Source organism: Sapajus apella, unplaced genomic scaffold (genome assembly GCF_009761245.1).
Source record: "Sapajus apella isolate SASKATOON/1434 unplaced genomic scaffold, GSC_monkey_1.0 scaffold150, whole genome shotgun sequence".
Classification (NCBI taxonomy): domain Eukaryota; kingdom Metazoa; phylum Chordata; class Mammalia; order Primates; family Cebidae; genus Sapajus; species Sapajus apella.
Window position 1 is genome coordinate 574638 of NW_022437090.1, and position 14389 is coordinate 589026.

General features: G+C 43.9%; 1 protein-coding gene across 1 annotated transcript in view; it reads right to left on the reverse strand.

Annotated features, from left to right (window-relative positions):
* PBK (PDZ binding kinase) overlaps window positions 1-8167 on the reverse strand; it is a 52883-nt gene extending 44716 nt beyond the window's left edge. The window contains exon 1 of the mRNA XM_032265412.1: window positions 7765-8167. The gene's annotated coding sequence lies outside the window, so the exon portion shown is untranslated. The remainder of the gene's footprint in view (window positions 1-7764) is intronic.
* Between the last annotated feature and the right edge of the window lie 6222 nt (window positions 8168-14389).

Genomic DNA, 14389 nt, shown 5'->3' on the forward strand with positions numbered 1-14389 from the left:
GGGGACAGATCTGGAAGGATTACCCTGGCCAGTTACAGTGGGCTGTAAAGAACAAAACTAATTCTACACCAGCATTTATGGGGTAGAATCAATTGCAGAGCTTGTGAAGTCATTAGAAGTCTCTTGCCAAAACAAGTTTGGTCCCTTAAGAAGAGTACTGCAAGATGATCAAAAAAGGGGCTGGGCGCAGTGGCTCATGCCTGTAATCCCAGCACTTTGGAAGGCTGAGGCAGGCGGATCACGAGGTCAAGAGATCGAATCCATCCTGGCCAACATGGTGAAATCCCGACTCTACTAAAAATACAAAAATTCGCTGGGCGTGGTGGCGCACGCCTGTAGTCCCAACTACTCAGGAGGCCAAGGCAGGAGACCTTCTTGAACCTAGGAGGTGGAGGTTGCGGTCAGCTGGGATCGCGCCACTGCACTTCAGCTTGGCGACAGAGCGGGATTCCATCTCAAAAAAAAAAAAGGAAGGCCAAAAGGGCTTTCCTAGATATTGCTCATCTGTGGCAGGAACAGGCAGAGAACTGAAAACAAAGGAAGCTGGGAAGAGTATTTACCAAGCTACACCATGCCTCTGTGCTCACACTGTGCTTAGGCTAAAACTCTAAGAGAATAATAGAATATAGTTGAAAATTCCAGGGTGGATCGAGACTCAAGGCATATCCTTTTGCACCTGCTGTAAGTTCCTTTAAAAAAAATACTATTTTGAAAAATGTAATATATTTCATTTGTGTCAAGTCAAAATTTACATGCAATGTAATGCATAGATTTTGTGTGTATGATTGGTAAGTACACATATAATACATGACTATCTACACAATTCCTTTGCGTGTGAATGGAAATATTTTTTTCCCAGTCTGTAGCTTGCCTTTTGATTTTCTTGACATCTTTTGATGAAGAGAATTTTGTTGTTGTTTTTGGAGACAGAGTCTCGCTCTGTCACCTGGACTGGAGTTTGGAGTGCAGTGGCACAATCTCAGCCCACTCCAATCTCTACCTCCTAGGGTCATGTGATTCTCTTGCCTCAGCCTCCAGAGTAACTGGGATTACAGGCATGTGCCACCACGCGCCTGGCTAGTTTTTATATTTTTAGTAGAAACAGGGTTTTGCCGTGTTGAACAGGCTGGTCTTGAACTCCTGACCTCAGTTGATCTGCCTGCCTCAGCCTCCCAAAGTGCTGGGCCACTGCACCACGTCAGAAGATTTAATTTTAATGAAATCCAATTTAACATTTTTAATGGTTAGTTTCTTTTTTATCGCTATTTTCTTAGAGCAGTTTTAAGTTCACAGCATATTGAGCAGAAAAGATGGTGTTCCCCTATACTTTCTGCCCCCCACATGCACAGCCTTCCCCATCAACATCCCCCACCAGAGGAGTGCATTTGTTATAACTGATAAACGTACACTGATATATCAGTTTTGCCCAAAGTCTATAGTTTACCTTAGGGTGTCGTACATTCCATGCATTTGGATAAATGTACAGTAGCATGTATTGAACATTATAGTATCACACAGAGTAGTTTCACTGACCTAAAAATCCTCTCTGCTCCACCTATTCATCTCTCTCTCCCCAGTAAGCCCCGGCAGCTACTGACCTTTTTACTGCCTGAATGTCATGTAGTTCCAGTCATATGGTATGTAGCCTTTTCAGATTGCCTTTTTCACTTAGTGCTACACATTTAAGGTTCTTCCATGTCTTTTTAAGGCTCAATAACTCATTTCTTTTTAGCACTGGATAATATCGCATTGTCTGCATGTAACATTCACCTACAAAAGGACAACTTAGTTGCTTTCAAGATTTGGTAGTTACGAATAAAGCTGCTATAAACATTCGGGTGTTATAAACATTCTGTGTTGACGTAAGTTTTCAACTCTTTTGGGTAAATATCAAGGATCTAAAAGGTTAATGTTATACCTAAGGCCATCTAAGTCTTCTCCTGTGTTATCTTCTGTGAGTTTTAGTTTTACATCTTACACATTTAGGTTTGTGATCTATTTTGAGATAATTTATTCCAGCACCACTTACTAAAAAGACGGTCCTTGCTCCATTGTATCACCTTTGCTCCTTTGGAAAAAAAGTTGACTCTATCTGTGTGGTTCTACATCTAGGCTTTCCATTTTGTTCCACTGATCAATTTGTCTATTATTTCACCAATATCACGCTGTCTTCATTATTGTAGCTTTATAAAAAGTATCAAAGTTAGGTAGTGTCGGCCAGGCATGGTGGCCCATGCCTGTAATCCCAGCACTTTGGGAGGCTGAGGCAGGCGGATCACCTGAGGTCAGGAGTTCAAGACCAGCCTGGCCAACATGGCAAAACCCTGTCTCTAATAAAAATATAAAAATTAGCCAGGCGTGGTGGCACGTGCCTGTAGTTCCAGCTACTCAGGAGGCTGAGGCAGGAGAATTGCTTGAACCTGGGACATGGAGATTGTGGTGAGCCGAAATCGCACCACTGCACTCCAGCCTAAGGTAACAGAGTGAGACTGTATCAAAAAAAAAAAAAAAAAAAAGTTAGGTAGCAGTGCCAGTCCTCCAACTTTGTTCTTTTCAGTCTGTTGTGTAGACTATGCTGGTCTTTCACCTCTCCATGTAAACTTTAGAATCAGTTTGTTCAGATCTACAAAATAACTTGCTAAAATTGTGACTGAGATTGTACTGAATTTATAAAGTTGGGAAGAAATGACATCTTGACAACATTGAGTCTTCCTTTCCATGAACATGGAATATCTCTCCATTTATTTCTTTATTTCATCAGCGTTATAGTTTTCCCCATATGGATCTTGTATATATGTTTTAGACTTACATAGAATTTATTTCATGTGGGAGAGTGCGAATGTAAATGCTACTTTATTTTTAACTTCAAATTCTACTTGTTCATTGCTGGTATATAGGAAAGCAATTAATTTTTGTATATTAACCTTGTATTTTGCAATCCTGCTACAATTGCTTCCAGAGGTTTGGGTTTTTTTTTTTTTTTTAAGATTTTTACAAATTTTCTACATAGACAACCATGACATCTGCAAGCAAAGATAGTTTTATCCTTACTATTTTCTTCCTTCTATTTGTTTTGCATTTAATTTGCTTCCCCTCCCTCCGCCACCAGCTACTTAATGGTGGAGATTTGGATAACTGATTTAAACCTCTTTTCTTTATAATATGAGCATTTAAAGCTGTAGATTCCTCCTAAGTATTGCTTTAGTGGCATTACACAAGTATTGGCATATTCCATTTTCCTTAGTGAATGCTTCAATTTTTTCCTTGTATTTACTAGTTTTCAAAATAATGAATCAGTTCCCAATCATTCTCCAAAGGAGATCACTTAGCTTTTAAAAAATATATCATTTTGAATACATCTATTTCAACAGATTTGATGGATTTTAATTCATTGCAACTTTTATCCTCACTGACATTCACTGTAACACCTTTAACCATGGGAACCTTTCCGAGCTGGCCTCTGATCTTGTTTACGTGGCGTTCATAATTTTTCATACCTTCCTTTTTTTTTTTCTTTTTATATGGAGTCTCACTCTGTTGCCAGGCTGGACTGCAGTGGCCTGATCTTGGCTCACTGCAACCTCTGCCTTCTGGGTTTAGTCGATTCTCCTGCCTCAGCCTCCCAAGTAGCTGGGACTATAGGCATGTGCCACCACACCTAGCTAATTTTTGTATTTTTAGTAGAGTTGGGGTTTCACTGTGTTGGCCAGGATCTCGATCTCTGGACCTCATGATCCGCCCACCTCGGCCTCCCAAAATGCTGGGATTACAGGTGTGAGCCACTGCGCCCAGCCCCATAGCTTCCTTTTTAACTCATATGACAACATGTTCCACGTGCATTGTGTGCACTTTTCACTGCAGACTTGGCATCAGCCATTTCTTCAAGAAGCCCTCATGTCTTTCTTTTGAAAGTGGAAAACGGTATTTCAAGAACATAATCTGAGTGGTACGGATAATCATTGCTTCAGGTGTGGCCACTGTTTCTAGCCCTGTTTCTTAAAGTGTTTTTTAACCAGTTGCCTAGTTTTAACCACACGTTCACCTCCACTTCCAAAAGTAGTTCCCACCGCTGACTCCTAAGCTTTTTGGGAATCCTGTGGCCTTCCTGCTTCCTGCTCAACACTCAGCTTGATGGAATCTGACCTCTACTCCCCACTCTAAGTCATTCGCTGTGGGCATGCTCGTTCCAGTTCCAAAAAGACTGCTGGGTGGGGCGCGGTGGCTCATGCCTGTGATCCCAGCACTTTCAGAGGCCAAGGTAAGAGACTCAGTTAAGCCCAGAAGTTTGAGACCAGCCTGGGTAACATAACAAGACTCCCTCGCTACAGAAAATTCAACAATTAGCTAGGACTGGTGGCACTTGCCTGCAATCCCAGCTACTCAGGAGGCTGGGGTAGGACGATGGCTTGAGTCTGGGAGGCTGAGGTGACAGGGAGCTATGATCACACTGCTGCACTCCAGCCTGGGCAACAGAACAAAACCTGGTCTCTAAAAAGGAAAAAAAAAGATGTTTACTTTTGTCTCTGCTTCTGATAGCTCATTGGTGTAAGTTTATAAGAGACAAAACTGCTTTATTCTTGTTTCACTAGGGTCTTAGGAGAAAGTGAAAGAAGGTATTTATGTCCAATCTACCATTTTTAGCTTTAAAAGTCTCTCATTTATCTTTGTATTCCTGGTATACTTATTTTTGTTAGTCCATAGTAAACATTTATGGAATATAAAGAGAGTTATCGAGAGAGTTACCCTCTCTTCGCCTTGCTTGTGACAAGATGGGTCAGACCAGGAGATGCCGGGATCAGTTGTTCCAAGACACGTTTCTTTTCACTTCTGACTTTGCCTGGTAATCACTTTATCACTTAGGTCTGAGATCCCAAGGCCGCGCTCCCATGAAGATCTCTAGATTCAACAGGTGTCTGGCTCATCTGGCCTTTCTGACTCCTTCTTAGTTATTAACCTTGCTACCCCGACTGACTGATTGCCGAAACTACTCCCGGAGCTCTGGTTCCCAGGCGAAGTGACCGGTCAGGTGTCAGCTGCAGCAGAAACCCTCACAGCTGATCAAGCCCTGAACGTGCTGACTGCTGAGGCTAGTGGGCCTTCTCACACAGGAAAAGAAAAACCTTAGGAAACAACCATTCCCATCCATCTGTGAATAACCGACACGGAATGTCAGCAACCCGGATCTCCTTTCGGCTTGATGGAATCTGACCTCCACTCCCCACTTTCAAGTCCAGAGAAGACTTTGCCAGAATTATAATTTATCAAAACCTGTTCTATTCTAAAGGGAAAAGGGACATTGACATTATTTGTTTGGAAAACATTCTGCTTTGTATCATTGATTCTTCATATTCCAAATAATTTGTGGGATGACTGAGTTACTTGAGTTTTCTTGCAAAGGGAGAAAAATGAAAACTCTTATAGTTCTCTAGAGGAGTAGCATAAATTAAAAATGGAAAACGAGGCAGCAGTGATACATTCCATTTACCTTTAGCAAACACTGCACAGGGACACGCTGGCTGCAGAATCCACGATACCAGAAATCAACACTGACTCTTTTTTCAGATGTGACATATTTTCCACAGAACTGGATTTTCATCTTTGCTATGACTGCCCATGGCCACTCAGTTACTGGAAACCTACCATGCCAGTTCTTTACTAAGTGGCTTTGGCAAGGACTTTGCTAGCATTTAATTACAGTGAGAAAACTCCAGAGACTTTATTAGCTGTACAAAGAATTATAGAGGTATTAGCCTAAGTTGGATGAAGTCCAGAGCAGCTGTACTACTCTTCAAGTACCAGGGAGTTTCTAAGAGTTCTATTATGCTAACAGAAAAGTATCCTGAGGTTTTAACCCTAAATTATGTTAATACTGAACATAGCTATTCCTTATTTTATAAAGTAGCTGTATTCCTGAAAATGGTTGTGCAAATCTGCCTTCTAATACCCAATCCTCCTTCTCTATTCATATATTTTGAAAATGCTTAATCTCATTTATGGCTAAATGTCAAAGTATATATATATATGTTTCGTTTTTTAATTTTTTTTTTTTGAAATAGAGTGTCGCTCTGTCACCCAGTCTGAAGTGCAGTGGCACAATTGTAGCTCACTGTAGCCTCAAACTCCTGGGCTCAATCAATCCTCCAACCTTGGCCTCACAAGTAGCTAGGACTACAAGTGTGCACGACCATGCCCAGCTTGCCCTGCTAATTATTATTATTTTTTTTTTGGTAGAGATGGGGGTCTCACTAAGTTGCCCAGGCTGGTCTAAAACTCCCTGGCTCAAGTGATCCTCCCACCTTGGCCTCTCAAAGTGCTGGGATTATGGATGTGAGCTGCCTTACCCAACCTCAATGTACATACCTTTTTTTTTTTTTTTTTTTTTTTTTTGAGACAGGGTATCACTCTCTCACCTAGGCCGGAGTGCAGTGGCATGATCATGGCTCACTGCAGCCTTGACCACCCAGGCTCAAGCAATTCTTCCACCTCACCGTCCAATGTAGCTGGGGCTACAGGCACATACCACCATGCCTGGCTAACTTTTACATCTGCATATTTTTGGTAGAGATAGGGTTTTGCCATGTTGCCCAGACTGGTCTCGAACTCTTGGGCTCAAGTTATCTGCCCTTGTCAGCCTCCCAAAGTGCTGAGATTACAGGTGGGAGCCACCACACCCCGCTGACTCAATGTACCTAGCTTTACTTTCAGTTCTACTTCTCCAAGTTTTTTTTTGACAAGTACTTAAATATAAAAAGAGTAAATACACTAATACAGCTATCTACTTAAAGGAGTGTTTATTAAATATTGTGATAATGAGTATTTGCTTATTTTTTTGATTTTTGTATATTAATAGTAATTAATCTCAGCTTCATCCAAAATGTGCAGTCTGGCTCACTTAACCTGGCTTAACCTTCCAAAATACATTGGCTTGTAATTCACACACACCGCCACTAGGTGGTGGTGGTGCTTTGGCCACTGAATGAGCTTAGTATGCTCTTTCAAAATTATGTATAGCACCTAGCGGCTCTAGCCTGTAATCTCAGGACTTTGGGAGGTCGAGGCAGGCAGATCATCTGAGGTCAGCAGTTCGAGACCAGCCTGGCAAACATGGTGAAACCCTTGTCTCTACTAAGACTACAAAATTAGCCAGGCATGGAGGGTGCATGCCTGTAATCCCAGCTACTGGGAAGGGTGAGGCAGGAGAATTGCTTGAACCTGGGAGGCGGAGGTTGCAGTGAGCCAAGATCACAACACTGCACTGCAGCCTGGGAGACAAGAGCAAAAACTCCATCAAAAACAAAAAATATATATATATAAATATATAGATAGATAGATACTTCGCTGTTGAAATAAGTACAATCATTATATTTTCCATTAATCATTCAATATGATCATTTCAACTTAATTCTCAACTTATTTCAATGCTGGATTAGCTTACATCAGTGTTTCTTAAAGTAAATTTTGTAGAGCACTAGTTCTCCACACAATAGTTTTCTATGCTGCATAAGAAATTACCACAATCTTAGCAGCTTAAAACAACAAACATTTAGATTTCTGCCTCCAGAATGGCAGCACGAGGAGCTCCACAGTCTCCAGCAAAGCCAGGATAACCAGTGAAAAATATATTTCAAACCCCAGCATTTAAAGTCTCCGGAAATTGTCCTAGGAGTATATAGGAAATAAATAAACATATATTGAAGAAAATGGAGTAAAACTTGGCAAGAACAGTGGGAGTCCATGGCATTTGAACCATGACTCCTTCCTTACCCAGGGTTGACTGTGCAGAAACTCCAGTCTAGGCGGGTGAAGCGAAGAACACAAAGCTCCGTCTCCCCTTGGCTCCCACTTTTGGGTATGGTACGTTCCCGGGAGGGGCAGGCCACAGAAATTTTCATCAGCTGTGGGTTGTAGGGACTACATTCCAGGTGAGTCCACCAAGAGGTCTGATGTTCGCTTCTTCCACCAGCCCTCACTGGCAGGTGCAGATTCTCCACCAGGTGCATCACATCGAGAACGCGGAGGCTGTACTTATCCTTGTTTGCAGGGTGGAGGCTCCACACTGAGAGGGGTGGATGAAGTCATCCTTTTCTATCAGGAAGTGTGGAGTGGGGGATAACAAAACGGGTCAATGTGGAGGGTGAGAAGGTTTTGCATTTCTGCAAAAAGGAGGTCAGTTCTGCATGACTTTTATTGCACACTGGTATAAGATCCATGAAGTAATGATTGCTTATGCATGTTGAAAGCTTGGTGCAACAGATAGGATATTAGGCTAGAGGCTGGATAGCTTTCACCTTAATTTTGTCGTTTACCAGCTGTGTTAGGTAATTTACCTAACCTCCCGTGCCTCCGTTTCTTCATTACATAATGCACAGGGCAAATATGCAAACCAAATCAGATAACTTGTAAAGCTGCCTTAAATTGATTACCTATACGAATGTAAGAGTTTATTTTTATTGTTGTTGATGACAGTGTAGATGGTTAATCACTAATTGACTGAAAATAATTGGCTTAAGGAAGCATATTCAATTAAGTAATTCTTTTTTTTTTTGAGACGGAGTTTCACTCATGTTACCCAGGCTGGAGTGCAATGGCGCGATCTCGGCTCACCGCAACCTCCGCCTCCTGGGTTCAGGCAATTCTCCTGCCTCAGCCTCCTGAGTAGCTGGGATTACAGGCACGTGCCACCATGCCCAGCTGATTTTTTGTATTTTTAGTAGAGACGGGGTTTCACCATGTTGACCAGGATGGTCTCGATCTCTTGACCTCGTGATCCACCCGCCTCCGCCTCCCAAAGTGCTGGGATTACAGGCTTGAGCCACCGCGCCCGGCCCTCAATTAAGTAACTCTTGATTGATTAAACAGGTTTAAACCCACTTCTTGTGGTTGTTTATTACCATGGACATAGAACGATCAGTTATACACCAGGATGGCTGTTCTCCACCTTCAGTGTGTTTTAGAATCACCTAAAGAGCTTGTGGAAATGCAGACTTCGGGAACCCCTCCCCACAGTTTCTGATTCCGGAAGTCTGGATTGGAGTCTGAAAGGTGCATTTCTAGCCACTTCCCAGGAGACACTGATGTTGTTAGTCTAGAGACTGCAGTTTGTGAACTACTGTCTTTGGTGAACAGGACATTTTCAGTCTTGTTACAAATTGCCAGAAGGATCCTGAAAAAAAAATCCAGGTAATATGAAAACTTTTTTTAAAAAAGGCACCTGCCCTAGTCTGGGAACTGCTAGAAATCTGCAAGAAGGAAGGAACGTTGGAGCTGAAATCTGGCATAACAGTGGTAGTTAATCAATGTAGCAGGGTGGCAGGAGAGAAGGACTGCTGGACCAAAAGAAGAACGTGCCAAAGGCTGGATGGAGCATGATTCTTGATGCTTCTGAGGAGCGGAAGGCCAGCGTGCTTGGGTGAAGCTGAGGACAGTGGAGGCACCGGAGTGGCAGGCGTGAGAAGCCGGCGACAGCCCCTGCAGACTCGGAATTTCATCCTGAGAGCAATGGGAATTTGCTGAAAGGTTTTCAGCAAAAGAACGCAATGACCTAATTTGTGTTTTTAAAAGTCCTCTCTGGCTGCTACACGGAACATTGGCTGGAAGCAGGCATGGGTAGAAATGATGAGACTAGCTAGGAAGGTGCAGGTCCAAGAGAACTGCTGTCAAGGGCTGACTGAGAAGGCCTAAGTGGGGTGGGCAGCTGCAGATGGGGACTGAGGCGTTTCCCGGAGAGGTGAGAGAGGGAGCTGCCACCTCCCAGCTGGGCGAGGTGCAACGTTCACTGAGCTGGAGGGTGGAGGACCACAGTGTGATGGTGGGGATGGGTGGAGGGACATCCTGATTTCACTGGGGACTTACTGTGTTTTAATTTTTTAACTCACACTAGAATTCAGGATTTTTTTTTTTTTTTTTTGAGGCAGACTCTTGCTCTGTTGCCCAGGTTAGCGTACAGTGATCTCAGCTCACTGCAACCTCCGCCTCTCAGGTGCAAATGATACTTTTGCCTCAGTAACCCAAGTAGCTGGGAGTACAGGCATAAGCCTTCCTGGCTAAGTTTTGTATTTTTAGTAGAGACGAGGTTTTTCCATGCTGGCCAGGCTGGTCTTGAACGCCCGACCTCAGATGATCCGCCCGCCTCGGCCTCCCAAAGTGCTGGGATTGTAGGCATCAGCCATGACGACCAGCCAGAACTCAGAATTTCTTTTTGTTTGGAGAATATACATTTCTAAGACTTTTGAACCATGCATAGATCCACACAATCACCATTACTACGAGGACACAGGACAAATTCATCTCACAGAAAATTCCTGAGGATGTCCTTGGTAGTCAAATCTTGTCCTTACTCCTAAAACCTGGCAACACCAGTATCATCTTGGCCTGTATACTCTTACCTTTTCAAGAACGTCCCAATGTGGAATCATACAGTGGGTAATCCTTGGGGCCTGGCTTCTTTCACTTAGCGCAGCGTATTTGAGATTCATCTGTGCTCCTGCGTGTGCCAATAGTTCATTTCTTTTTATTCCTGAGAAGTAGTGTGTTGTTTGAGTGAGCCCCTTTGTTTTGGCATTTATGAATAACACTGCTACAAAGTCTCATGGGCAGACTTCTATGTGAACAGAGAGTTTCATTCCTCTAGGGTAAATGCCTAGAGTTGGGGTGATGTCTCATATGAGCTTAAGATTAACGATATTTTAAAAATTTATTTATTAATTTTTAATTTTTTTTTTTGAGACAGAGTCTCACTCTGTCACCCAGGCTGGAGTGCAGTGGTTCAATCTCAGCTCACCGCAACCTCCGCCTCCTGGGTTCAGGCAATTCTCCTGCCTCAGCCTCCTGAGTAGCTGGGATTACAGGCATGCGCCACCATGCCCAGCTAATTTTTTGTATTTTTAGTAGAGACGGGGTTTCACCATGTTGACCAGGATGGTCTCGATCTCTTGACCTCGTGATCCACCCGCCTCGGCCTCCCAAAGTGCTGGGATTACAGGCTTGAGCCACCGCGCCCGGCCTAATATTTGTATTTTTAGTAGAGACAGGGTTTTACCATATCGGCCAGACTGGTCTTGAACTCCTGACCTTAGGTGATCCGCCCACTTCAGCCTCCCAAAGTACTGGGATTACAGGCTTGAGCCACCGTGCCCAGCTGAGGCTTTGCTTCTTCCACAAACAGAAGGAGGCAGACAGCAGAGTTGAATGCTGATCAGATGTGCTAAAGGCTACAAAAGAAATGCTTAGTGAACCGATGCAGACGTCATTGGTAAGCCCAGGACGGCCCTAAATGGGGGATAGATGGGACCATGCTGAGGAGGGAGTGGAGGTGAGGAAATGGAGTCAGCAGGTCAACTGTTTTCATTTTCTAATTTTTTTTTTTTGAGTCGGAGTTTTGCTCTTGTTACCCAGGCTGGAGTGCAATGGTGTGATCTCGGCTCACCGCAACCTCCGCCTCCTGGGTTCAGGCAATTCTCCTGCCTCAGCCTCCTGAGTCGCTGGGATTACAGGCACACACCACCATGCCCAGCTAATTTCTTGTATTTTTAGTAGAGACGGGGTTTCACCATGTTGACCAGGATGGTCTCGATCTCTTGACCTCGTGATCCACCCGCCTCGGCCTCCCAAAGTGCTGGGATTACAGGCTTGAGCCACCGCGCCCGGCTCATTTTCTAATTTTAAAAATTAATTTATTTTTCAGAGACAGAGTCCTGCTCTAAGGCCATGCTGGAGGGCAGGGGCGTGATCATAGCTCACTGGTCTAACTCTTGGGCTCAAGTGATGCTCCTGCCTCGGCCTCCCAAAGTGCTGGGATTACAGGCCTGAGTCACGGTGCCCGATCCAGGTCATCTCTTTTGAGATGTGGCTTTAAAGAGGAGACAGATAGATTAACAAATTTCCGTTTACTAATCTACCTGTCTACTCTTTAAAGAAGGTCAAAGATATTTCATGCTTAGGCTTTGGCAAACTTTGAGAATTTCTACATTAAGACATGACTCTTTTCATTTACTCAAGAATTCAGCGTTTGAGGGCCCATCATGTGCCAAGTATTTTGCTGAGACAGGAAAGATGGAGACAATGGAGGCCCCAGGTGACAGGCCACTAACAGTGTAGACGGCACTCCATCTATCAACTCGAGCAGAGCAAACAGTTCTGTTTATGGCATGAAGGCACAAGAGCGTTCTTACAGGTAACATCTTTCTGTAGAAATTGTGAATTTTGTCTTTGAGGTAATAAAATACCAGATCTGCAAGGGAACTGAGAGATCATTTAATTCAAATGTAGGAATTTGAGACCCAGAGAGGCCAAACAGCTTGCCCAAGGACTCACAACTCTGAAGTGGCGGATTCAGGGCCAGAGCCCTTATCTTCCGCTTCCCAGTTCAGGGGATTTTCCACTACCCAGTGCCAGATGATACACCCAAGTGTCAATTTCTGCATTTCTAAACTCACACGGCTTACCCATTCCTTTAAGTGGCAATGTTAATGAATTCCATGAGTCCGTGCTTATTTTCCATATTCTGCCAATTAGTTGTGGGTTGGGGTGATCCATTCCAAGGCCCTAGATTATTAAGAGCAGCGTCAGCTGTTTTTTTGAAGGTAATTCATTCCAAAGCTTGGACCAGTTACACCTAACAGAATTAAGGGTTGGTTGAATTTGTCTCTAAATGTCTTTGAATTGAAAATCAATAGTCCTGTCTGCTCCCCCCATAGATGGCTACAGAGCAGCTGGGGCATGGGGGAGGTGGTGTCTCCACACACTGCGAAGGTGGGTATCCTGAGGGGCGCAGGGGTCAGGCTCAAAGCAGCCCCCTGTTACCTGGTGGATGACAGGCTGGAGCCGTCTGTTTTGGGAGTTGGCCTTCTTTTGCGATTCCAACTAGAAATAATAGTAAAGAGAATTTGATTATTTCTAACCTGCCCTCCCTCTGTCACTCTCCCAGCCCTGAGCAATCTGGATTGGGCTCCTACCATCTGGGAAATATCAATTTCACTTGGAAAGCAGGAGCATCTCCTACTTCATCTAGAACTAGTTACTTCCCCAGCCAGCAGCACATAAAGGAGAAAGAGAAAAAGTATATATCATCTATCCATTGTACAAAACAGCCATTGTCATGCCCCCAGCTTCTGGCGATCAGATCAATCTTGGGTGGCCTCTGCCGTCCAGCCTAATCATTTGAGGAGGCGAAGGCTTGTCCTGCACTGATGTGTCTAGCAGTGTGGCTCTGGTGATGGCATCTTTAAATATTACCGCTGGAAACTGTAGGGGAGGAAAAAATCATTTCCCCTCTCTACTCTTCTAAATTCTTGGCTGGAACCCTGTAACAAAAGACAGATTAGTGAGAGAAAAATGAAGAGAAATTTATTAACACGCATATCTCATATGTGCATGGGAGAAAGCTCAGGGAAAGAGTAACTCTCAAAGAGGTAGCTTACAACTCCTATGTATATGGCATCTTTAACAAAGAACAATACATTTTTAGAAAAGTGACAAGGGCTGGGTGCGGTGGCTCATGCCTGTAATCCCAGCATTTTGGGAGGCTGAGGCAGGCGGATCACCTGAGGTCAGGAGTTCAAGACCAGCCTGGCCAACATGGTGAAACGCCATCTCTACTAAAAATACAAAAAGTAACTGGGCGTGGTGGTGCCTGCAATGTAATCCTGGCTACTCAGGAGGCTGAGGCAGGAGGATCACTTGAATTCAGGAGATGGGGGTTGTAGTAAGCCGAGATGCCACCATTGCACTCCAGCCTGGGTGACAGAGCAAAACTTTATCTAAAAAAAAGTTACCAAAGAAGGATCCCGAGTCTCTAGGGGTGGCAAATGGTGGCAAGGGTAATATAGACACAGGCTAGTTAGTAAAGTTTGTCCTGTGGATTTCCCTTGTGTGACCCAGGCTGTGAAGGGTCAAAAGTCATCCCCAGGGATCAACTTCGTCTTTCCTCATGGAGCGGGGAGGAGGGACACCTTTGCAAATTTACGTCCTGCTTTTAGGCATAGTGGGGAGGGCAGAGAGCTTTCCTTGTATTTGCTGCTTCTTAATTGCCTTCAGCTCACAATAATTCTTATGTCAAAGTGGTATATTTTGGAGCGCTATATTCTGCTACCCTTTGAAAGCCTTTCCAAACTCACACATTTAGATTATTACCAACAAGGAAACCAGGCTCGGGGAAATGAAATATCTCACATTCTATACATTTGTGGTGGTGCCTGCCTGCTCTCTCTGCTGTTTCTCCATCTGCAAAAAGGGAGATTGAGTGCTTTTAATATCCTTTCCACCCCTGGAATTCAATGCCCTGAAAGTCCCTTTTAGCCTTGCTCCTCAACACGTGGGTGTGGACAGCACCCTTGCAGCATTGCTGGGACCCCACCGAGACCTGCTGAATGAGGATCTGCATTTCAACAAC